This window comes from Heliconius melpomene, chromosome 1 (genome assembly GCF_056956725.1).
Source record: "Heliconius melpomene rosina isolate 202511_hmr_F chromosome 1, ASM5695672v1, whole genome shotgun sequence".
NCBI lineage: Eukaryota > Metazoa > Arthropoda > Insecta > Lepidoptera > Nymphalidae > Heliconius > Heliconius melpomene.
Window position 1 is genome coordinate 8,037,309 of NC_140389.1, and position 25,766 is coordinate 8,063,074.

At 32.9% G+C, this 25,766-nt stretch overlaps 1 protein-coding gene across 2 annotated transcripts in view; it reads left to right on the forward strand.

Moving 5' to 3' along the window:
• Positions 1-25,766, forward strand: part of Pde1c (Phosphodiesterase 1c) — a 271,568-nt gene that overhangs the window by 17,397 nt on the left and 228,405 nt on the right. The window lies entirely within an intron of this gene.

A 25,766-nucleotide genomic window follows, 5' to 3' on the forward strand; every position in this document is an offset into this window, starting at 1 on the left:
TCACATATTTTCTTCCAGTTTAACAGGATAGACAGAAAGGACCTAGTGTCAAAACACTACTACTCCATTCTTCATTTTCTACACGAATTCGAGATTTATTTTTTGAGTGGTGAAACTTAACGATGTGTTTTGTACACATAACTAGGCACATATTATATAAGTAATTTAAATATAAAAAAATCTTGTGCTCCGATGGCCCCATTAGTAAATATTTCCATATTTACTTTATAAAATTAAGTTTGTTAAATACAAACCTTATTTGAGTTATTAACCCTTTATATATTAAATTTTCGTTTGATATAGCCAGGTGTTCCACGAAGCCATTTCTCATTGCTATACGAAGTTATAAGGGTTAGAACACTTGGTTTTGGGTAAACACTTTAATATGCATTAGGATAATGTAGGCAGAGGTGCGGTTTGGCGTTTTGCTCTCTCCATACGTAAGTAATTAGTATGTACTCTATAGGTAGGTTATATTACGAAATATGGAGGAACTTTTGTTGATTGACCAGCGAACCTAAAAATCAGCAGCAGCTAGCAGTAGGCAGAGGGAACCTGGTGTTAAAGTATACACGGAACTTCCGTCTACATTTCGAAACATTGCGTGTTGAGTGGTGGGACACAATGCCGTGCCTATTCTTTTTGAGCGAAAAACGAACTCACACCAATCGTGTGTCATGTCTAGGAAATATTGTTTGTGTATATACAATAACCAGTATGTCAGAGATTCTTCCTTACTTTTCGTTATCTATTTTGAAAGAAATGTTAGGCAGAGATCTTTTGGTGCTTGATTCCGTTTCACAGGTGACTGATTTTATTTTGAACGATATACTATAACGAGTACGTCATTAAAAAGAAAAGAATTTCACTAATTGGGCTGCTGAAATTTCACTAGAAAGGGGCGAATCTTTATATATTTGGAATCTAAAAAATAAATGGATATTTATTTTGTCAAAAAATGCTTTTAAAATATATTATATCATATTGAGAACACGTGTCGTGACGTGACGACACTTTGTCTTTCATCGAATGGAAATCAAACCCGCAATAGTCGCATTTACAGTCAGATACCGTGCAGCAGTCAGCCATGATGACTTCATATAATAAGTATAAGTTTGGTATATTTTGCTAAACATATTTAAATTAAAATTTGGCTTAGAATATTATATTATTCAGTCTACTATAGTTCATTTATTATTTTACACAACAAACGATAAGGATAATTAGAAGTTAGTTAAAAATAGCTCCTTGCACATAATAAACACTTAAATAAACAACGTAAAAGACGCACATAATAAATTAATTTTTAATAAAAACAAAAACCGACTTCTAACAACGAACTAAAAAGTGAAAAATAATTATATAAAGATTTTATAATTTTGAAGTCGGTGTCAAACTAATGCTACAACCTTTACTACAATATCTAATTACTAAGCCTGTTTGTTTTACTTGGCACCGACTTCAAAATTATAAAATCTTTATATAATTATTTTTCATTTTTTAGTTCGTTGTTAGAAGTCGGTTTTTGTTTTTGTTAAAAATTAATTTATTTTACGATTTTTAGTGATGGGTAGATCTTAAAATGATGCTTCTTGAACGAGTGGTGATGGTGGTGGTAGTGGTTGTCAACGAGTGGTTGTGATTGTTCTATGTAAAACTTCATTTAATTAGGTATTATTTTTGTGCAAAGTTACATTTTGGTATATTGACAAGAACATAGGGTAAAACCGGGATAGATGCCGCAGTGGGATAGATGCCCCATTTTCAAAATACCTAACTTCCCGAACTCGCGACAAAAAAATAATTGTACAAGCAGGAGCCACAGTCCTCCCGCACCAAAGTTATTCACGGACATTCGTGCAATGAGGACGCGTTTAGCACATTTTAGTAAATATCTCCGCGGCTAAATTCGTGAACGCGTCAAAGATTTAAAGGTTAATATTTTGCGTTGTATAACTTTATAATTTGTAATCAATTACGCTATATTTTTTATAACGTCGATGTACTGGTTCATTAAGACTATATCTAGGTGCTTATAGATTCTATTTTGTTTATAATTTACTAAAAAAATTCCTTGGCATCTATCCCTATCACAATGGATAGTTGCCCTGATTTTTCGAGGTATAGGTGCCCTTAGGGGCATCTATCCCTTTATACTCAGTATATGAAGTTAGGTATATACTTTTAAAATATTTTTTAAAGTATTTATTAAATTAGCATTTTTTAAACACAAGAAAGATATAGCTAAGAGAAAGCAAAAACATTTGAAAACTAAGTTAGACTGTTTCATTAGAATCTTAAGAATGTTTCGAAAACTATAAATATACGAAGTCGCAATCCGACTGGATTCAATGTGTAATGTGTCAGAACTGGCTACATGAAACCTGTACATTTTTCAGAAATTATTGCGCAAGATGTGGAAAAATAAAAACCCTATCTGCTAAATTTTAATTAAATTGGAATAACGAATAATTATTATTTGAGATAATTAGAGAATTGGAATAGATGATTAGAATAGATAACTAAAAATTATATTTTGTTCTTTTTAATATAAAAATGTATAATTGTGCAATGTGGATGTTAGTATTTATAATATTATAATATTTTAATTTATAATATTAGTGTTTTACAACAAAAAATATTAAGAATTGTAATTTTGTTGTAAAATTTAACTTAAAAAATATGATAATGGATGTTGAAACTTAAGAATTTATATTTTAGTTACACAAATGTTTTAAATTTTTAATAATGGTTACCTATTTTTGTGATATTACAATTTAATAGCAATTATAAGATTTTAAAAAACACTATATACTATTCATTATTATGATTATGTTTGTTGGAAACAAAATTGCTGTTTTAAAATTAGAATTATTTAACAATTGGTTTGGTTTTTTCATTTAATCGGTATAAAGTGCACCTACCTTACTCTGCAGGCATCTATCCTCCCCAGCATTTTCATAGTGGGGCAACTATCCATATAGGTAGGCATCTATCCTCAAAATTAGTGTTTCACGAAAAGCTATTTTTTGCAAAATCTATATTTGATTTGTTAAAAAAAAATATAAGTAATTCATCACAAAGGATTGAGCTAGCTAAATAAATAAAAATTATTCCTATAAAAAATATATTTTATCTAATTAGGTGGGTATTTCAAAAAGTAGGGCATCTATCCCGGTTTTACCCTACATAAAAAATAGTCGGGTGAATTCGGAATCTCCCTTTTTTGAAGTTGGTTGAAAATGAGAACATCCTCTTTTTTGAGATTAGTTGAGAAGAAATGCAACGATCAGGAATCTCACTTCTGACATCAATTTAAAAAGTTTTTGCTTGTAACTATTACAGTAAAATCCAATTTTTACCAAAAAAAACAAACTTTCTCAATTTTCTCCGGATCCCATAATCGAAACCTAACCAAACTTTCACCAAATTATCCTTGAAGTGTATCCTTTCAAATAAAAAAAGAATCATCAAAATCGGTTGGCGCGACATTGAATTATTCGTCTATTTGTCGCGCACATACCTAATGCAAATTTAAGACTTATGTGATTTTCTCATAGATATCATTGTCAGACATGGACCAAAAAAAAATGGGACCATTCGGGAAGCTTCACCTTTCAAAGAAAAAAAAAAATTCAAAATCGGTTCACCCAGTCAAAAGTTATGAGGTAACAAACATAAAAAAAAATAAAAAAAAAAACAGTCGAATTGATAACCTCCTTTTCTTACAGAAGTCGGTTAAAAAACAAAGCATTTTGTGAAAACGAAACAGAAACAACCTGTATAACGTATCGCGGTGACGACAAATGAAATGTAATCCGACAAAATAAATACCGCTATTCACGCATATTTCTCACGTAATTTAATAACGCCGTGTTTGTCATGAAAACAAAACAATATTTTTAGTAACTTAAAAGGTGAGAAAGGAACTGTTTTTTTAATGTCTGCAGTTAGTTCGTCCTGTTTATGTTTTTTTTAATGTTATTTTTAATATATTTAGAATTGTATTTTTAAGTATTTCTACTTATGTCAGGTTACCAATTTTAATAAAGCACTCAGTTCTTATTGTAAACTTAAGATAATTTTGTCTCACACTACTCGTTCAGGGAGACACGTACGTTTCCCGACTATTATCGTCCGTAGAGAGGGCCTCTGGAGAGGAGTGATGTAGGGAACTATTATTTATATTTATAGTTTATTTAATACGTATCATTTATATATTTCAATATTGTAATTTATTTATTTATCATTTATATACATACATTTAATAGAATTTATATATTTTGTAATAAGTATTCGTATTTACTTTATTTATATGAAAACTCTCGCTGCCGTCGACTGAGCCCGTAAGGTGTTGTAATATTTACACCTACCCTCTTGTCGACGGCATATTATAAAACTAACAGTCGACGCTTGCCACTCGATGCGCTTTCCATGCGTTCCTTTGTTTTACTTAGTATTTCTACCTAAATTAGTATTTATCGTGGTCTGTTTAATATATGTGTTTGTGGTTGACTTTGTTATGTACTGTACTGTGTTAAATTGTGAGTAACTTTTCGTGTTATCACTATATGCACATTTAAAGTGGTGTTAATTAACTTCGGAACAAAAGGTGAGTACCTACACTTTTATTATTCACTATCAACACTACAAAGTAAAAGGCTATATAAGCCACAGTAATTTTCATACCAAATAAGTAACATATCAAGTTCCCTTTACTTACTTCGCTAAAGTAGAAGTTGAGTAAATAAAAAAAGCACTCGCTACTTTTTTTACATAGTGAAATAAAATAGTTTTTTTTTTATTTTTTATCTTCAAATATTACAAATATATTTTTATATATTATCAGTTTAGTAAATAAAGTACATGTGGGTGTGTTAAGAAAATGTTATTTATTTTCGACTGAAAACAATAGTTTTTCCTCAAAGCGCGCCACGTGTCAGACTAAGTAATGGTGTGTACTTGAATGTTCCCCTGAATGGGATCAACAAACTAGGCGTTACGTTTATAATTTTTGAAGTATTACGATAATTTTGATTAAACACTATAATTGTAGGTTCGATTTCCACTCGGAGGAAAACTTTTGCTCCAGTGAGTAGATAAATCGAAAAAGTATGGACCGGTTGCTTGGCATTTATAATTATTTGATCTGCCTACCCTGCTATACGCGGTGTAAATATAAAACGTACTAAAACACTCAGTTCTCCACCTTTCACTTAAACTCAAGACATTGCGTATTGGCTGGCGGCACTCAACGCCATCGTAACAAAGAAGATAACAGAGAAGAATCAATTATAATAATTTCCTAAATGAGAATCGAATTTACAACCTTTACGATTATAGCTAAACACTATTACACAGCACCGCGCTGACTGATCTGTAGAAGATAACACACAATTCTTTTCACTAGTAAAGTTGTCAACCTACTTCGATGATAAATAAAGAAAAATATCAAATTTAGCATCCAAATCTAACATGTACTAGTTTCAGTATAAGTCAAACTCCTAGTAGCAGCTATACAAGTTATTTAGTGTTGATTTGCATGAAAATATTCGTAATTACCACTAGAAAGTATATTCGGTTTCTTGGGGGAATGAGGCATGATGAGAATCTTGAGTGGGATCCATTTTCGTAAGTTGTTTATGCTTCTACAAAACAGCCATTATACTATTATTGCTCGAAAGAAATTTAAATATCTTACATAAAGTTGCTGAAAGTTATTTTTATAGAGGGTTTTTTTGTTAAAATAAACTTGTTTTAAAAGAAAAAAAAGTATTAATTTACATATATTTATATTTTTCTATTTTTAACCGACTTCTGTAAGAAAAGGATGGTATCAATTCGACTGTACTTAATTTATCTGCTGTGGTGTCGAGACAAAGCACCGCGTACAGTTCCGCCACTCAACACGTTATGCCTCCAGAATTCATTCATGTTATAACAATGGGATCCCTCCTTCTACGCTGCTATATGCGGGATATAATGTGAAGCTGAAAAAATAATGAAATGTAAAATATTTGGTTTCTACAGTAACGTACCGTACCGTCTACGAGTATAAGCATTAAGTATTTTATTTACGTGAAATAGTTCGATTACATTTTATTATAGTTATTACAGTTATAATAAAACTACTTTTATTAATAATAAAATGTAACCAAATTAAACCTTCAAATTCTCATAAATTATTGGAATCCACTCAATAATATTACAGTACAAAAATGAGTATGTAAAATATTTGGTACGCTAGCCTTTGAACGTTGAGGTCACATACGAATTTATTACGAAGCAATTTGGGAATATCATAAGCTTATTATATATTTCTATGTAAATCAAATTAAACATATAATTTGTATTTTAGTATAATGGTAATTACTGGTCTTATAATTTTAATACTGATAGGATAACGAAATAATCCTATAACGATTCTATGTTTATCTTTTAAAATACGGAATTAATTAATTAATTTATTACATAGAAAATAACAGTATATTATTAATTACAAACAAACAAATACTTGTACAAAAAATAAAACCAATAACAGTTTTCCATTTACAAATATTATCTTAAGTAGAGATCATGATTAAAGAAAGATTCATATTTCAGCTCTTGGTAATTTTTTTAGTTACTCTCGGTAAAGTAAAAGTAACTAAGAAACAAGTATATATTATTTTTTAATCAATTTAAAAAGCGGCTAAGTTTGACTTTAAACGTGTTGGGTTCGATTACCATTCGAGGGAATAAATTGTTTTCAGTTATTCACTCTGGGCAATCGGGCTGCGTTGAATTTTGCCACCAATGTCCAATATTGGTCTAGTTATATGGAGAATGAGTGTCTTAATTCTAGGTTCCCTCTACGTACCGTACTATATGCTGGAAAAGCTAAAGCTAAAACTAAAACTGTAATATTTTATACATACATATATTTCCATATATATAAATTCCTTTACGTTACAATCGCATATCGTATTTTGTTTTATCGATGAATTCAATCTCCGTCGAGATTCAGATGGAATGGGAAATGCGAAAGCTTTAAGTAGTTCCAAAGACATTTTTCCTGTTTCAAGTAAATATTGTTAAACTACTATAGTGGTACAATATTATGTGATTTTCTTTTATATTTTTAGAAACACGCTGTATTTCTCTACATCCATACATATAGCAGGGTAGGCAGAGGGAATCTAGTGTTAAGACACTCCGTTCTCTACTTTTCTTCCAATTTTGACATTATATTTTAAAGCAGGAAAATAAACTCGACAGCCCCGATTTTTCTTCAATAATATTTATGAACACATCTTCTAACAGAGAGGAAAATCTGAAAATATTTTTCTTAAGTAGTGCATTTGATACAAAATGAGTGCAAATTTAATTTTGTCCACTTTTATAAGTTGTACTTGGTTCGGTTGACCTGCATCCTGAAATTCGTACGGAACCCTCGGCGAGGGAGTCCTACTAACACTATATCTGTTTTCAACAATTTTGAACTCAGAAAGGGTGTAAAATAGATGAAAAAAAAAATAAAAAAAAACAAATAAGATTTCTTTTTTGCCACTCTACCTTACTTCAAAATTTGCTCTACGTATGAAACGGTGTGTTCCTAATTTCAAAGTAATTTCCTTTACCTTACACGGTTTCATTTTCACTGTCCAATTAGCGTTGTTGTTGCGCCTAATGATGTAGTGACAGCGCTCGTGCTGGGATCCTTGCCACCTTTTTCTATAGTTCTTCTAGTTACATTCATATTGTTTGTTTAGTTTTTTTTAATGAACACCTCGAAAGGCCCTTAAATTCATGTTACTTTTTAGAAAACACTCGTTACAGTTAGTTATTATAAAAGGATGAAGTCATAAATTTATGCTATCCTCGAAACGTCAATCGTATTTAGGTAAAATGCAGAGTTAAGTTCCGCGTTCCGCCCCTAAATGTTGCACAATGAAAAGATGGCGGAGAACTGAGTGATATGTTGGGAAGTTTTTTCGTATCTATCGTCAAATGCGGGAGTTTCGTAAGAATTAAATAAATCGAAAGAATAATTATATTTGGAGATCCTTGTGGCGCAGTAGGAAATCATCTGTTTGTATCTATCTGTCTACTGGGGTATTGATTATAATTTATATTTATATTATTTTCATATCTCCGCTTTGGTAGACTAAGCACGGCGTTAATCTCCACCGTTCAAGATGTAATGTCTAGAGGCATAGAAGTTGAAATACTGCACAAATATTTCGAGTTATTATAATATTAAGTCACAAATAATATAGCCAAAAGCAATGCTATCTAAACCCTTCGTTATTACATGATTCTTTCTTTCTTTGAAGACTTGACACGATGAAATTGTTTTTGGGGGAAAGAAGCATTTTTATCCATATACCATATTATTATAATATTAAAAAAATTAAATCAGCTTCCCGCTGTATCCGGCACATAACAGTATAGGCAGCGGTAACATGGGAACCTAGTGTTAAGACACTCCGTTCCGATTATGACACTTCCTTTCACCACTTTCCGCCCATTTCTGGAGGCAAGTTATTCTTCCTAGAGAATGTATATTAATAATGTGACGTTTGGCTCACATATATTTTTTGCTTTGCATATTATCGTTGCGCCATGTTCTAAAACAAAACGAAACATTTTTATAAAATCCATAGTTTTTATTAAAATAAAAGTAGAAAAGAAAATATTTAATTGCTCAAATGAAAATATTTCCATGAATCAATCAATGAAAATTAAGCGAAGTTCTTGGAGCTCATCAAATATATTAATTAAGCCATTTCTTAGGGTGAATTCTTGAGACTTTTCGTGTAATACGCCTGTAAATTTCATCGTAATGAAACGTCGAAATTAAATATTCTATTAATAACGCGTGCCTCGTGGACACAATAAAAATAGGATGTTTCGAACTAGATTATTTAATTTGACATTCGATGTATTTAGTAGTTTTCTAAAAAGTACTAAAGTTATTAATTTGAATATTAATTCTGAGAACCTATCACATTTAAACTAGACCCTTAGGAAGTTAGTGTACGAGAATGTTGTAATTCAATGACATAGTTTGCGTCGTGCATTTAATATTATTCAATTTTGTAAATTGTCGTCTCTAAAACTTTAGTAAAATACTAAAATGTTAGGAAAATATATATTTTTATTTATGTAATGATTTTTTTTTTATATTTTTGTTTCATTTTAAAAGGTTTTTTTTTTCACTCTCATGCTATATGCTACGTATAGTATGGTAGGCAGAACTAACCTCTTGTCAAGACACTACTCATTTTTCAGGTTCAGTTGAGTTGTGAAACTTACCGCCGCAATTATAAAATAAATATTATCTTATCTGGGAACGGAGTCAGGCGCTGTGATTATGTATATCTTGTATAGAATTTGTCCTATTTTTTCTTAATAGAAAACAATTTCATATCAACAAATAATAAATACATGTAAATTGCTTAAAAATCATTTTTTTATATACGTCCAATAAATTTAAAAAGATAATTAAAAGATTTGGCAAGGAATTGAGATGCTTCTTCTTAGAACGTAAATGAATACTAAACTACTTTACGGCTCGTAAGTATATTTAAGCTATTTTACAACAAATTGAAATTAGACATAACTTTTATTTTTAAGTTAGTAAGTATATTTTACATTAGTAGAGCCAGAAATTCTAAGGTTCAAAACTTCATCAAAATGAGAAATATAAAATGAAGTCTATTAAAATAGCTTGCATATTAATACATTACAAATTATTAAATAAATGAGCACTGGAAATTATGATGGTAGTTTAATCAGTAAGAGATTATGCTTCTACAGATTCCATATAATTGCGAATGTTGCCGGTATTCCCCTTTCCCTTTATACCTACACAATGCAATGATTGCTGTGAGAATGGGAATCCTTAGTCCTAATTAGTTACTGAAAAGAAAACAAAAGGTTTTATGTTTCTTTGTTACAACTTCGATAATAGATGCCATGTTAAAGCATAATTATTAGAAATATTAAAATTTTTTGCTTATATATCAAACTAGCGGCCCGCTCGCGGTTTCACCCGCGTGAACTATGTTATTATTAATTTCTGTCTCCATGACTACGTCCTAGTGACGTCTATGCAAAATTTGAGACTCCTAGCATTTGTAGTAACGAAGTTTCATACAAACTTTCGACCCCAAAAACAACCCCTTAGAAGTCGAATATTGCAAATTCCCGTCTCAGTGAGCACCTACGTCCTATAAGTAACTCCTATGCAAAATTTGAGATTCCTAGCACATGTAGTTTCTGAGATTTCGTGATGAGTGAGTGACCTTTCGATTTTATATATATAGATACAAGTTCAATTTTTACATTATTATCTATACATATAAATAATATTGAAATGTCTGTCTGTGATTTAAAAAAAAATGTGTTTTTCAAGTGTGTAATGTGTTTTTGTAATTCTTTAACCCGAATCATGGTTTAACCACAAACACATAGCACTCTACGAACGCAGTTATAATATAACAACAAAACGAATTGCTAAACATACATATTTAATCAAGAAGAACCGCAAAGTGCATTACCATTGATGCTTATTCAGACCTAAGTAATTAAATAGTTAACGACCTTCGTTAACTAGAAACGTTTAAGCATTGTCTTATCTGCGAAGTAGTAGTGTTATCTAGAATAACATAAAATAAGTCATAGTAATGTGATTTGATGTAATTTTTACAACCTCTGGATCTGGAAGAACTCATTCACCCACATCACTCCAGCCACCACTTTTTATCCACTTAGAAAAATAGAAGTAATCGGAAATATGATACAAAAATACACCTCTTAACTTACAATGTCTCGAAAACTGGGCGGAACGTGGGAAACGGAGTTTAACACTAGTATTTCTCTGCCTACTCTACTACATGCTAAATATAGCGTGAAGATAAAAATAAAATAGAAAAATAAATGATTTAAAACTTTTCTATATAATAAAAGTTATATATTTGTTTAATATAAATATATAGTAAATCTGTAAAGCCTTCGTTTAACACCTATATATGATCGCGCTGAGGGCATCTTTTATCGCATTTCACGTATGACTAAATATTTTACACGCCAGTGGCCACAACCGTTTATGAAACAGCATGTTTCGTGGTAGAATTGAACGTGTATTGTAAGACTATCTTTATACAATAGAAGTTAAATTGAAGTAGGTTCGAATCCGAAGATTTATTCGGGAATTAGGTATATATATACATATATAGCTTAAATATATGAATAACTCAACGGCAGGAAATGGGTAACGGAGTGTTTTAACACTATGTTCCCTCTGTCTACCCTACAATATGCGAGATATAGCATAAACCTATGTGTTCTTCACACACCGATTACGCAGTTTCATTTGAGGTGTCAAGCGCGTCATTAATTAGTACTGAGATCAATCACAGTCCCTCATATATCGATAGTACAAATTGGATTTTAATGAAATATGATGAACAGATTGAGGGTTGACACGCTGATGATGAAGACGTAATCTGTCGGAGGTTTGACAGTTGACAGATGAACAGATTTTTGAGCGGTTATAAAATTGGTTAAATATAAATTAATTAATAGAAAATCGTGTTTCTCCATTAATCTCTATCTTTCTATATCTATAAAGATAAACATACTCATCGCATATTTTCAAATAAGCTACTTAGTAGAAAATCTTATATAAAGAAGGCAACTCCCGTATTGCGGAAACCTAATAAAACACCGTGCAAACCTTTGAAGAACTTGATATTGGCTCTCTGTTCTTGAGATCTAATACAGCTGTCTTAGTATCGAACTATTTTGAAGTATAATGTGTAAGTTGTATTTGTATAGTAGTTGATTTATTACTTTACTGAAATAAATTTGAAAATTTCATCATCTTGTAAAGGTATAGTATTTGACTGTACACGTGATGGTTGTGGTTTCGAGGTTCCCATTAGGCGGTCCGTGTGGAACGGAGGGCTTTAACGCTAGGTTCCCTCTGCTTGCCTTGCTATTTGCAGGATACAGCGCGAGGCTAAAAAATGTGAATGTATAATAGACAAAAGATAATACATTAATATACGAGAGAGTTATTTAAAAGATTTCAGTAGCTGATTATTAACTAAATATTTAAACCGGATTATTAGCGTATATTTTGGTTTTCGGAAATACTTGTGGCTAGGCACGAAACGTAGGAATTCCTAAAATGTTAATGTTAAATACGAAAATATACATATTCGTTTAGAATATCTACATTTACGATATGTAAAGAAATATTATATTAGCAATAGGGTTTTTTTTTAAATATTGAAATCAATGAAAGGTGGAAGATGATCTTATACATTTAAAGAACAAAATGTTATTGTAAATATTATGTTAGTAATTATTAAAAAATATATTTTCGTTAGTGTCAATGTACTTAATAAGGCTGTAAATAACTTGCAATAAATAAAGATTATAATATTATCTATTTCAGTTGATATCGTTATTCAATACAAATCATATCGAAGCTTGTAAATAGCCGCTATTAATAATATCACCATTCAATTATTAACTGCTCATTGAATTTATAATATCATTTAATATGTTATGTGATATATTATGTAACAGTTGGCATATCTCTACATCGTTATTATTATGACGCATTGGTTTATAAGATAATTAATAAATGGTTTATTTGTTGGATAATTAATAAGTGGTTTATAAATGGTTTATTCCATTTATAAGAATGAATTTATAAAATTTGTTTCTACCCACCTTACAAATTCTAATCTGATTTGAAAAAGGTTACTATAGTAAAAATGAAATTATAGTAAAAAAAAACAATCAAATTTGAATGTTGTTACGCAAAACAAAACTACGTTGGGTTGGTAGGTAGGTATCGCTTGAGCCGAATAAACCAATTCTACTGGAAGGCACCTTCACTTCGTCACCAGATTATCCTTTCCTCTCTTACACTTTAGGATATATTTGGTCCATCTTTCAACGATTTTGTGAAAATTCTGGGAGAATTATTCTTACTAAAGCTTGTTACTACTAAAGTAATGTTTTTATACTCGACGTAGACACAAATAGTTTTCACTGGATTTTCCTCTGAAAAAAGCCACTTGTTCAGTATTTTACTAGAATACACTACTGTTTTATCAAAAACCGTGTAACTGAAGACTTTTTAAGTATAAATTTTGATTAGAATATAGATTTTCTTCTATTTATATTTTTTTGCATTTTATTTTAAGGCAGCATCGCACCTTTCCCGAATAGCAATGTAGAATAAACCTAGTTTTAAGATACTCTATTCCCCACTGCGTTGTGTTGCGTGTTGAATGACGGAATCGTTTTATTTCCAGAAATGAAAAGTCCCTCGAGTGGGACTTGAACCCATAAAGGGTGCTATTACAAAAAATTTATTCCAGTGCGCCTAGATGATACAATAATTCACAAAATATCATAATACTATATGCAGTATACCTAACAATTATTTATATAAACGAAATATAAGTGTGGCTATACCTTCGGTAATTAAACCTTTGAAGTTCAGCTATAAATGAATTTATTACGTGTTAAACGCTCGCGGCCGGTCGGTATATTTGTGTGGAGCATTTTGGGTGGAATATATATTTTACGTTACTCTTTATTTTTTGAAGAAGCGATACAAAATACACAAAAATAACGATTTCCTTCAAATGTTTGATCATTTAATATGTTTTATTGGATGATGTTGGCATTTCTAATTTACGAGTATGTCTTTCAGAATTTATAGGAAAAGCTTTGCAAAGAAAATCTCAATGTATATTTATTTCAATTGAATTCCCTATTCCTGTAAAAATATATTTATTTGCACGACGAAGTTTAATTCTATATTATTTAAATTACACTGAAAAAGTATAGCGATATTTTGGATAAGTCCCGTGGTACGGAGACTGTACAACAAATGTTATTAGTTCGATCCCCACTTTGGAGAATGATTATAGTTTTTGGAGAATCCAAATATATTTTATATAGTTCTGGTGAAATAAAGTGTTCGTTAAGTTCCACTACTGACCATGCTGAGCAAAACAAATTGTGACTTTAAAAACTTCAATATATTTAGCTTCACACTGTATCCCTCTCATAGCAACGAAGTCATGGGGATCATGGAATTGGTAGATGACTCCAAATCTACGAAATATTTTTTACTAACAAAATATAATAAAAAATGCCTTTAAAAAGCACACCTCGACTTGACATCAACATTAAGGCCAATATGGGTCACTTGTGCCATAAAAATACCTAAATAAATTACCAAGTCCTATTTATATATTGAAAGTAGGGGTAGAGGAGGTCGCATGGCCGGAGGGCGTCCAGTAGGGCGGCCCGATGTGACTTTCAAGCTAATTAAACACTGTAAAGTGCTGAGTGTATATTTGTTTTACTATACGATTAAATATATGTGGTATTTTACTTTGAGTTTGCGTACTCAAATAATGAAATGGACTTATAAAATATTTATTTTGCATTTGAATTAGACTGGATATTTGCAGTATAATTCACAATTATCATACTATTTAATAATAGATACCATTTTAGTGCATATTTGTCTGTTATTTTGCGTAGTCAAGAGATGGATGGAAGGTTGTAGATCAAGAGTGCTAAAAGAGCAAGTACAAATTATATTTTACTTATTATTTGTATTTCTGACCTCATATGAGCAAACACCTATAAATAAATATATAAATTATAAAATAGAAAGGGGAAGGATGTTTTTATATACTTTTAATAAGTCAATACTTTATAACTCTGAAAAAACCGGCCAAGTGCGAGCTGGATGCGTGCATGAACGGTTCCGTACCATTATCTATAAAAACCGCAGAAAATCATGTTTTTTGTATGGGAGCCCCCTTATATATTTGTTTTATTCTGTTTTTTAGTATTTTTTTTGGTAAAATTTCTACACAAAATTTCTAAACACCTGTGTAACTGTCTAACTGTCACGGTTCATGAGATACAGCCTGGTGACATAAAGACAAACAAACAAACAGTAGGAGAGGTAGAGTCTTAGTAATTGGCATCCTATTACTCGTTTTACTCTTTGGGTACGTATCACTAAATAATGTTTTTTTTGTTAGCTTTCTATGTTTTTATTCTTATATATTTTTTAAATAAAAATTTTCAATGCAAAAAGCGCTAATTATATTTTAAACTCTGTTTATTTTTTGAATAACAAAGAAAGATACTAGTAGTGGAATTAAAATATACTTTCGTAATTACATTCAAATAATTTTACCTATTTTAAATGAAAATATAAAATGTTAACTTGTTATTTTACATTTAGAAACCTTTGTATTTCTAAATAAGTAATATTTAAAATAATAATTAATTTCTATTAAAGCTGAGTTCCATGCCCTCTTTTAGGGCATCGAACTCCGACGGCGTAACACAAAGCAAATTAAGGTGGAAAAAACTGTCTTGACACTAGGTTCTTAGCGCGTCTGATTCGCACTTGGCAGGTTTTTTATTTATTTTAGCGTTAAAAAATAGAATAATTTATTCCTCCAAGTCGAAGTCGAGTCAAGGGAATCGAACCCACAGCCGTCGCGCTTACAGTCAAGCGTTATGAAATAAATATATATTACAAAAAAAAATGTCGTGACTTGTGTCGACAATAAGTAAAATGATACGCAAAGGTATGCTTCAAAGGTAAAAAGTAATAAATAAAAAAATACAGACAATAATAAAGAAAACGTAATATTAATATTAAATAAATTAATATTAATAGTTCTTATTTCGATTGTGGATTTGATTCCCACTCGAGGAAATGAAATATTTAATATTTTCATTTCCTCGCTCTGGTAATGAGGCAAAAGGTGGCGGTAAGTTCCGCCACTCTAAACGCAATACCTTAAAAAATCGGCGGAAAGTGGAGAACGGATGTGTCTAAATGGTGATCAGCGTGAAGCTCAAAGAAAATAAATACGCCTCATCTTTTTCGCATCCTTTAGAGAATTAAGAATTGTCAAAAATATAAACCCTTAAACATTTTAGCTACCTACATATATGTAACATATATTTTTTTTTTATCACAAGCTTACATTTCAAACCATATACTGGTATGTAGTTAAAGTCAAAATGAATTCAAAGACAGGGTTTCAGAGACTGATTGGAAAAAGCTACATAGTTCCCATTTGTTTGATAGAGTGCTGAAACTGTGGATCAATTTCGAAAAGGATTTTGATGTCTACTTGTTTTTACTGTGGGAGCTAGTGATGTACTACGGTCGGTTCAGATTTACCCTGTTACCACATATTTCTGGCTGTGAAACGTATTTTTTTAATATTAGTTTATATTTAGTCTTGTTAAGTTTATGATATTTATTAATGATGTATCTACATAAAAGTTGTAAGAAATAATAAATATGTTTATTTCATTTAGAACTATATTAGAAAATTATACAGTTTTGGTTTAAAGTGGGGAATGTCTCAACATAAGATACCCAGGTCCCTTCCTATCTAGGATATATCGAGCGCATAGGTGACATCAATAAAATTTCACTATAATAATCTTACTGTATGAATAGCACTTTAAAATATTAAAGTTAGTCTAGTAAACTTACATATACCTAATTAATACGAAATTTCGTACATTAACAGGCAGGCAAGCTTACACTTATATATGATAAGATTTGGAACTTAAGTCCTAACTCTAATACATAAGATTGAATTTGAGAATACATAATTTCTGCTGCCAAGCTAAGACTTCCTTAATGTGGTAAGGCTAATTGAACATTCCTCTTTGCTTCCATATTTCGAACTTTGATACATATTTTACGAGGACGAAGTTTAAAACGATTGTTTATTACTTAAGTTAAGTTTTATGTAATATGTTTATATGGTACTACAGTAAATTAGTTGTAATTTGATTCTTAATTGAATCAATTAATTATTTGCACGTCTCCGCTCTGATAACATAAAGTGTGACGCTGAGTTCTACTACTCAACTCTCAATGTCCTGAATTTGGGCGGAAAATAGAAAATGGAATGTCTTGATAACAATTTCTACCTCCCCTGCTTCTGTTATATCCAAATGTTATAATAGTTATAAAAAAAGTTATAATAGTTATAATAGTTTTTAATTCTGAATTTCACGAAGAAACCCTAAAAAAACTTAAGCTTGAGCTATTTATGACTTTGTTTTATTACTGCCTTGCAATCTATCGAGCTTTTTAATTAGAGTACGATTTCAGGATTGAAACTGAACTGCGCAATATTTTAGTTGTTCGGGTGAAAAATGTGCGGACATTATACGAGTAGCCGTTTACGTAAGTTGTGGGTATCCAAATTGGAATCATTTTTCAGCCATTTTTAACTATATTTAAAGCTTTAGAAAATAGTATTAACATAGCACTAAAATTCTGTATAACATTTGTATAGAAACATAAAAAAACATACCAAGCGAATTGAGAATCTCCTCGTATTTGAAGTTGGTTAAAAATATAGAACTTATCTCTTGACGAATATGCATCATGATAGAAAAAATCTAAAGGTCACGCTGGAGCTCGGTAAGTTAACGTTGTCACGCCTCATTTCGGAAAGCACCCTAAGCGTAAGTCTTACGCCTGAGCTCTCTCCAGCTTTGTTGGAGAAACGTTCCATTGAATGAATATAATTTATATTAAAATTCAAATATTGTAATATTATGTTATTCTATATATATTATGTTATATATAGTGTTAAGGCCCATTCCCCAACTCAACACAACTGGACATCAGAGCGAAAAAATGAGAATATTAAATATTTCATTTCTTCTAGTGGGAATCGAACCCACAACCTGTTACATTAACAGTCACAGGCTTGCCTCTGCCACAATGCCCTCAGAAGTGCTAATATATTTGTATATTATATATGTAGCTAATATTAGCTGAGTTAACATATTGTTCATTTTAATACTATATTCTACAATTAATGCACCATAGCTTCATTAATGCTTGAACGCGTGGTGTAGATATTTAAAGCATCATCGTATATTAACAACGAACGATTCTATAACTAACTAGCGGACGCGCGCAGCTTCGCCTGCTTATTGCTTAGGGGTAAATTCTAATAAACCATGAAACACGTGTTCAATGAAACATTTTTAAGAGTCTCAATTTAAAATTTTATAAAAATCGGTGTGGATTTAAATTTTTTTCCATACAAACTTTCAACCCCTATTTCACCCCTTTAGAGTTCAAATTTTTAAAAATCCTTTCTTAGTGGATGTCCAGATTACGAAAGTAAACATCTGTCCAAATTTAACGTTTCTACCATCAGCGGTTACGGCTGTGCGTGCGTCTTACCTCAGTCAGTGAGGACAAGTCCTTTTATATATAGATAAATAGGTACTAGCGAAGAATAAATACAAGATGAAAAATTAATAATAGTTATGTTAAAGAAATAAACAAAAGCTAAATAAGTAACTGTTTATATAAATTTAGTATGTCCCGTTACAACTTAAGTGGTCTTAATAAGAACGGAGGGTTAACACTAGGTTCCCAGTTTCTTTTTGCCTATTATGCTATGTGAGGGATACAGCGTGAAGCCGTAAAAAAAAGAATAAAAAAGAGTGCAATGAAAACAAATCTTAAACCTCTAATTAAGACTGAACGCACTCATCCACTCTTGCGGTGAAGTTCGTGGTTTTACTTTCGACTTAGCTTGGAAAGAAACAAATAGCGCTTTTTTAGTTTCTAGTAATTTAAAAGTGATAAAGTATCCATGATAGCTGTAGGATTTAACAATTTAAAGTTAAATAATATAATGTTAGGTTAAGTTGAGACCAGTCGTGATGCGACTGGTTGTGGGTTCGGTCCCCACTCGAAGAAATGAAATATTTTTTTAAATTTATATTTCCATTTCTTCGCTCTGGTGTCTTACCCGCCAAGTTCGGTGGAAAGTAAGGAACGGAGTGTCTTAACACTAGGTTTTCTCTGACCACCATGCTGTGTAGATATTAAAATATATATTAAAAATCAGCTTCACACTGAAGGTGTGTTCCTAGTTAATTATTAAATTAAATGCGTCTTTTCTTGAGAACGTAAAATATTTATTTGAACAAATAGTGAAATAATTTTGAGTGATTAAATTTTCTGCATTTATCCTGGGAGCATGTAACTTATAAGATATGCCATTATTATAACATTATGATAATATTTTTTAATTTTATTTATTGCTATTATAAGTTACTAGACGCTACTAATCAAATAAACCCAAATGGATTGGTGGAACTGTACGCTACGCTTTGTCTTGTTATCAGAGAAAGAAAATGAAAATAATTTATTATCCCTGGTAGGAATTGAACCCTTACCCCTCGCGTTTCCTATCAGACGCTATGCTGCTGCGTCTGCTGAATTTTCAAAAAAATACGACTTTTAAACAACAAAGTCGATGAAATGAAGGAAAGAAAATGTAAATAAGCGAGGCTTACTAAAAATTGAAATGAAATCCTCAAGAATACCGGCTTCCGGTTGCGTCTTCGAATAATTTTGTAAAGGAAGTTATATATCTGGTTCGAGGGATTCTTTCGGCGGAAATGAGGTATTAAAAGCGGTTCGTTTTACGAATTTTGATACACTACTTTTTCAAATATTACAATGATGTTGTATTTTTATGAAAAATTATAATCTATTTTGATTGAAATTTGATTTTTAATAGAAAAAAATTGAAGAATATTGATGAGAAATGTTGTTTGAAATAACTAATTATTATTTATATATTACTAATTTATAATGTACATATGTTGGGAAATTAATATAAGGTCCTTTTATATGAAATTGACGTTTTATATATAGCTATTTACATTATGTATTTGGGTTTTGTTAACCATTTGTTTTGTTTGTCATTCATTTGATTTTTCTTCTGTTTTCTTCTGTTTGCGTCACTCAGTTTACAAAATGAATCGTAAATCGAAATATTGCGTTATTTACGAGTACGCGTTCCACCGTGGCACCAGTTCTGTGAAAACGGCTCGAAATCTTAAAAATGTGTAAAAGTGTTTTTGGTTTCCACGTTTTCGTTGAAACCAATCTGGAGACCGGAGACCAAATCCTGAGAGCAAAGTTGATAATGAAGAATTGAGGGCTATTGTGGAAGCGGATCCATCGCAAATAACGTCGAGTTACCTGCAGGTGTTAGTAATAAACCTTTTTTTAATTCACGTTAAGCTTATTGCGAAGATCGAAGTGCTTGAAAGGAAACCTCACGTCACCTCACTGCGTCGACATTACTAAACGGGTACAATAATGATCGATTTTTAAATCGATTAATTGCCTATAGTAAAAAGTGATCTCGTCTCGCGGTCCGTTCGTATTGTGTCGTTATATCTATTAATGGAAACAAAATTGGCAAATCTCATAATCGTTTTGACGTAATACCCAAAGCGGGGCGAAGGTCGGTTCCTTTAAAATTCTAATATCAGCTTGTTCTGAAATTATAAATTTGCTTTAGTAATATTTATATTGGTTTTTGTTCTATTGGTTCTATTTTTGTAAGTATGTGAATATATTAATGTATTTTTTTTCTTATTTTAGATAAATATATTGTATATGTATATATCTAATAAAGATACTTATAGAAAAAAAACCACAAAAATACATGTCATTGAATATTGATGTACTCCAAGTACTAAACTAAAACCAAAATAAAGACTGTTTTTCATATCAAATGAATCTTTTTACTTTGTTTAAAAATTTCCTACAAAAGATTTCAAGTTTAAATTTTAAGAAGCTTTGTAAGAAACAAAAAAATCGTTCGTTCCGCTGTTTTGAGTATTTCTTGTTTCGTTTCCTTTTTAAAAGATTCTTACTTTGGAATTATATTATACATAATGAGAAGAACTACTTATCAAACCACGAATTCACCGTGCGGTCAGCACCCGCCTATTACTTTGCAGGGAGAGGATCTCAGAGCAGTACCTGAGAAATGAAACAAGTTCCGTTACTCATCACATCTAAAGATTATGAGGAATTAACAGAAAAGTGTTACTAAATATGAACTAAAAATAAAATTATAAAAAAGTTATGCTATTAAGAGCTAGTTAGTGCCAACAAAAAATAATACAATTTGCTAGGAAAATTGGGTAAAATTGGGAAGGAAAACTCTTCAGGAAGTTAATAAGATTTCGTATCGGCAGATTTGTTTCAAAGTTGGGACACTGGGTCACTGGGAACGGTCGATGTATAAACATTTACCTTATCAAACTCTGTGATAATAATTATGTTATGGTTTGGACGTGTTATAACAATCGTGTGTAGTGTACATACAATGGATTTTTATTCCCTCGAAACCTCTTAAAAGTTGATGAGAAAGAGGACAACGAAGTGCCTCAACTCTACGTTCTCAAGCTAAGAAGCTAAGCTAAAAGTAGATTTTACTTCAAAATTAATAAAATTCATTCATTATTATAATTATATCCAAATAAAAACGTAATTGTGAGATAGTAGAGATAAGGCACTCTCTTTACACTTCATCAGTCGTTTCATTACCTATAGTGCAAGCTTTGAATCGGATAAGTTTATCTGATCGCTTTTATGGATAAAACTTAACTAAGTCTAATTTAACGCCTAGGACAGACTAGTGTAGTGACAAAACATTATAATCTTCACTTTCTGAAGACTTTCTTCACTTTCCCGAATTCGAGATATTACTTGTGAATGACTGAACTCAATGGCACGATTTGGTTTACTAGAGCAAGGAAATGAAAATAATTAATTGTCTTTCATTGATGATCTAACCCTGAAGGAAAGGCTATGCTAGAAAGGCTATGTTAAATAGTGTTAAAACACTCCGTTCCCTACTTTCCGCCCATTTTTCAAGGCATTGTGTGTTGAGACGCGGATCTGAACGCCGCGCTTAGTGTAATTAGCCGAACGAAGAAATAAAAATGAAATATTTTATTAGAACTATTTTCTAAGATATTACATTAATTATAAAAAGAAAGCTGTTATAATTACCTTCAATATTGAGTGAAAAATAGTGTTGGAGAGGGCGGTGGCCGCAAAAAGTACGACGTGACCAGATAAAATTAATGGTCTCCAGAGACGCTCTACTGAGCAGTGGGTTTGAAAATAGCTAGTTGATACTTCAAGAAAGATTTAGTGCTTATATTACATTATAAGTTGCAAGATATTACTATACGATTATATATTTTTAGAGTAGCATATTTCCATACATAATGTGTTTAATTTTGAGATTTGTATGTAGTCTTATGGATTTTTCTGATGTAAGTTTGTAATGATTTTTTTTCTGTACAATAGATATTTATAAATTTTAATTTTTCGGACGTTTTCTTTCATTTGTATTGTAAGGTCTCAGTTCATATCTTTTATAACTGTAGGTTAACGCAAATTTCTTACAATATAAAGTAAAAACGATGTCTTAAATTTTTTTCAAGCCTGCGATAGAAGTCAACTGTAGATGCTGTAATTCTAATGAATTATTGGACTTGTTCTTCATGCTGTATCTGGTACACAGCAGGGTAAGCAGATGGAACCTAGAGTAAAGACACTCCTTTCCCCATTTTTCGCTGAATTCTGGAGGTGTTGCGTGGTGTTAAATAAATATTTCATTTCCTCAACTGGGGATCGAACCCACAACCAGTCGCGTTTACAGGCACACCTTGTGCCCCTATGCAACGACTGGCCAATTCTTATTAAACAAAACGTAATTAAATACGAGTAGCTTAACAACTTTAAACAAATAAACACAATTCAAAGACAAGTTAACATGTCACAAGCAGAACACATTCCCATATCTTAATACAAATTTGAACAAATAGTTCCTAAGCTTAACTTTTGAGAGAACTAGACAGATGAGCGACGTTTAATAACGAGAAGTGATGTTAATTATCACTGAGAGGCTCAAGTTGATAAGATAAACGCTATTAGTGTAGAACATTTGGTTATTCAATTATATTTTCGTTCAAGTTTTCACTTGATATTTTGTGTAATTGTTTTATTGTTTAGGATTAAATGTATATTATATAAATTTTATTTTGTTTTGTTTCTTTGCTCCCAGCAAATTAACATTTAATATTTTTTAAAAAGAAAACGCCATTTCTTCCTGCAAAGAATCAGAATTTAGAACTATTTGTTATGCTTAAGATAGTAAAGGTGCTAAGGACGCTAAGAGAGGCACTTCGGTACCATGGAGTGCCTTTCTATCTCCGGCGGCTGTTAAATGACTACCTCCAAGACAGAGTAGTCTTATGGATTGGGGGAAATGGCCAGATCGGTCGACGAAGCGTCGGATGCGGGGTTCCACAGGGGTCGGTTTTGGGCCCGATACTTTGGAATCTCGGCTATGATTGGCTCCTGCGTGGTCGTCTTCCTCCTGGTATGAGTGTCATATGCTATGCGGATGACACTCTAGTCACGGCCAGGGGAACGTCTTACCAGGAGGCGGCACACTTGGCTGAAATCGGCACCTGCCTTGTCGTCGACCGTATCGAAGCTCTGGGTCTGAGAGTCTCTATGCCCAAGACTGAGGCCCTCCTATTCCACGGCCCGCGTAGGGGTCCCCCCCGTAGGGCTACTCTGCGCATCCAGGGACAGGACGTGGAGGTTCGGACTCAGATGAAGTATCTGGGTCTGACCCTGGATGGACGGTGGTCATTCGCTTCGCACTTCGCTCAGCTTGCGCCGAAGCTAGTAAACGCTGCTGGGGCCCTCGGCAGGCTCCTGCCGAATGTCGGAGGGCCAGATTCTCCATGCCGACAGCTTTATGTCGGCGTGTTGAGATCCATGGCTCTGTACGGTGCCCCTGTGTGGGCAGATTCTCTCACCGTTCGCAATAAGACCCAATTGCGGAAAGCGCAGCGTCTCATAGCGGTGAGAGCAATTCGGGGGTACCGTACGGTGTCCTGGACGGCGGCAACTCTCTTGGCGAGCGATCCGCCTTGGGAATTACAGGCGGAAGTGCTTGCCAGAGTTCATGCTTTCCGCACAAGCGAGCGGTCGCGAGGCGTACAACCATCGTGTGAGGATGTCGCACGGATCAGGAGGAGAGCGGATGAAGCCCTGATCCGGCGATGGAGGGGGGACCTGGGGTCTCCGGCGGCAGGCCTAGCGACAGTGGAGGCAGTTCGCCCACACTTGGATCGCTGGGTTAAAAGGAGGTTTGGTGTCCTGACGTTCAGACTGGTGCAGGTTCTGACGGGGCACGGTTGTTTCGGTAAGTACCTGCATCAGGTTGCACGTCGGGAGATGTCGCCGGTGTGCCATGAGTGTGATGCCTCCGTGGATTCGGCGCATCACACTCTGGCTGAATGCCCCGCTTGGGCCCCACAACGCCATGCCTTGATGGCGGTAGTGGGGAGGGACCTCTCACTGGCCAGTGTGGTAGGGGCTATGCTGGACTGTGAGAGGAGCTGGTCTGCAATGGTCTCCTTCTGCGAATCAGTAATCGCATTGAAGGAGGCCGCGGAGCGGGTGCGCGAGTCCAGCTCGAACGCAGATTCGCTCCGCCGCCGTAGGCCAGGGGGTAGAAGAAGGCGGTATGCGCATCTTCTATTCCCCCTACCCTAGAGGAGTTACCGCGGGAGGGTCAGGGTGATCTTCCTTCAGGTTATCAAGGCTGCGGATGCCCTAGGAGAAACCCCAGGGCACCCAGAAAGCGACGATGGCCTGCAAAAGGCCTTCCACCCAGGCGTCGTAGTAGCATGCGCGAGCGATCCTGCAGCGTCTCATTTTGGTGGAGAGGGTTTCCGCTGGGTTTTAGTGGGTAGGATCGGTTTTACCGATGAGTCCCACAGTACCGCTCATCCGTAAGGCTCGCCTTCCGTATGGGCGGTCTGCGTAAATGCATTTCCCAGCGACAAAATAAAAAAAAGTAAAGGTGCTAAAAATTAAGCTAATTAAATAACATGATTTATACCAAAATTTTAAATTTCTTAATTAACTTCAGGTCAAACCTGTTAACGTTTTCTTACCATTCCAATACACAACCACGCATCCACCGCCCCTTTTTAATTTACTAATTGAATTTTCCTCATATTGTGCGTACCTTTCATCTTAACGTTCCCAAATCTAATTTCCTTTTTACTCCAAACATAAATTATATCAGGAATAGCGGCGCCCATGTCAACCGCGTCCTCGGCGGTACCATGCAGTACTCCATGCCTTGATTTCATTTTCTATAATTAATTGGTGTTTAAGTTCAACCATATTTTTGATAAAGGAAGAGTTTTAAATTTATTTTATAAGCTATATATTTTCATATTTTATAAGCTATCACAAACGCTTTAAAAATGTTAAAAATAGGTTCAACCACTTTGTTTGAAACGATAGACAGAGCCTTATATAGATAACTTATGATTTTACCAAAATAAGATTAGAAATCTTATATTATTTTAATTGAACTGAATAATTGATTCTTAATACTAGGCCTACTACCTACTTGCCTTGCCTGCTACGTAAGTCCACTTAAGTCCTCATCGTAGCAAATTTCTGATAGTACTATTGATATAATATTAACAAATAATACAAGCTGTGAACAACATGCAAGGCCGTTCTAAATAAACAATTACATAATATATATTTACCAAGGAACTTGTCATAGGTAACTTGTTCGCCTTTGACCTATTTGTTAAGTAAACTACGCGTTTGATGTATATGTGGGCTCATTTGCTTACATATTTACACATGTTTAAACATGTTTGTGTGTTTTTGTATATATATATATATTTTTGAAATAGTGAAGTTGTCTGAACATACGTAATGGATTCGAGCACTCGAATCTCAATTTCGATGGTTGTTGCCTGTTCTGCTACCAGAATTATTGTAGTTA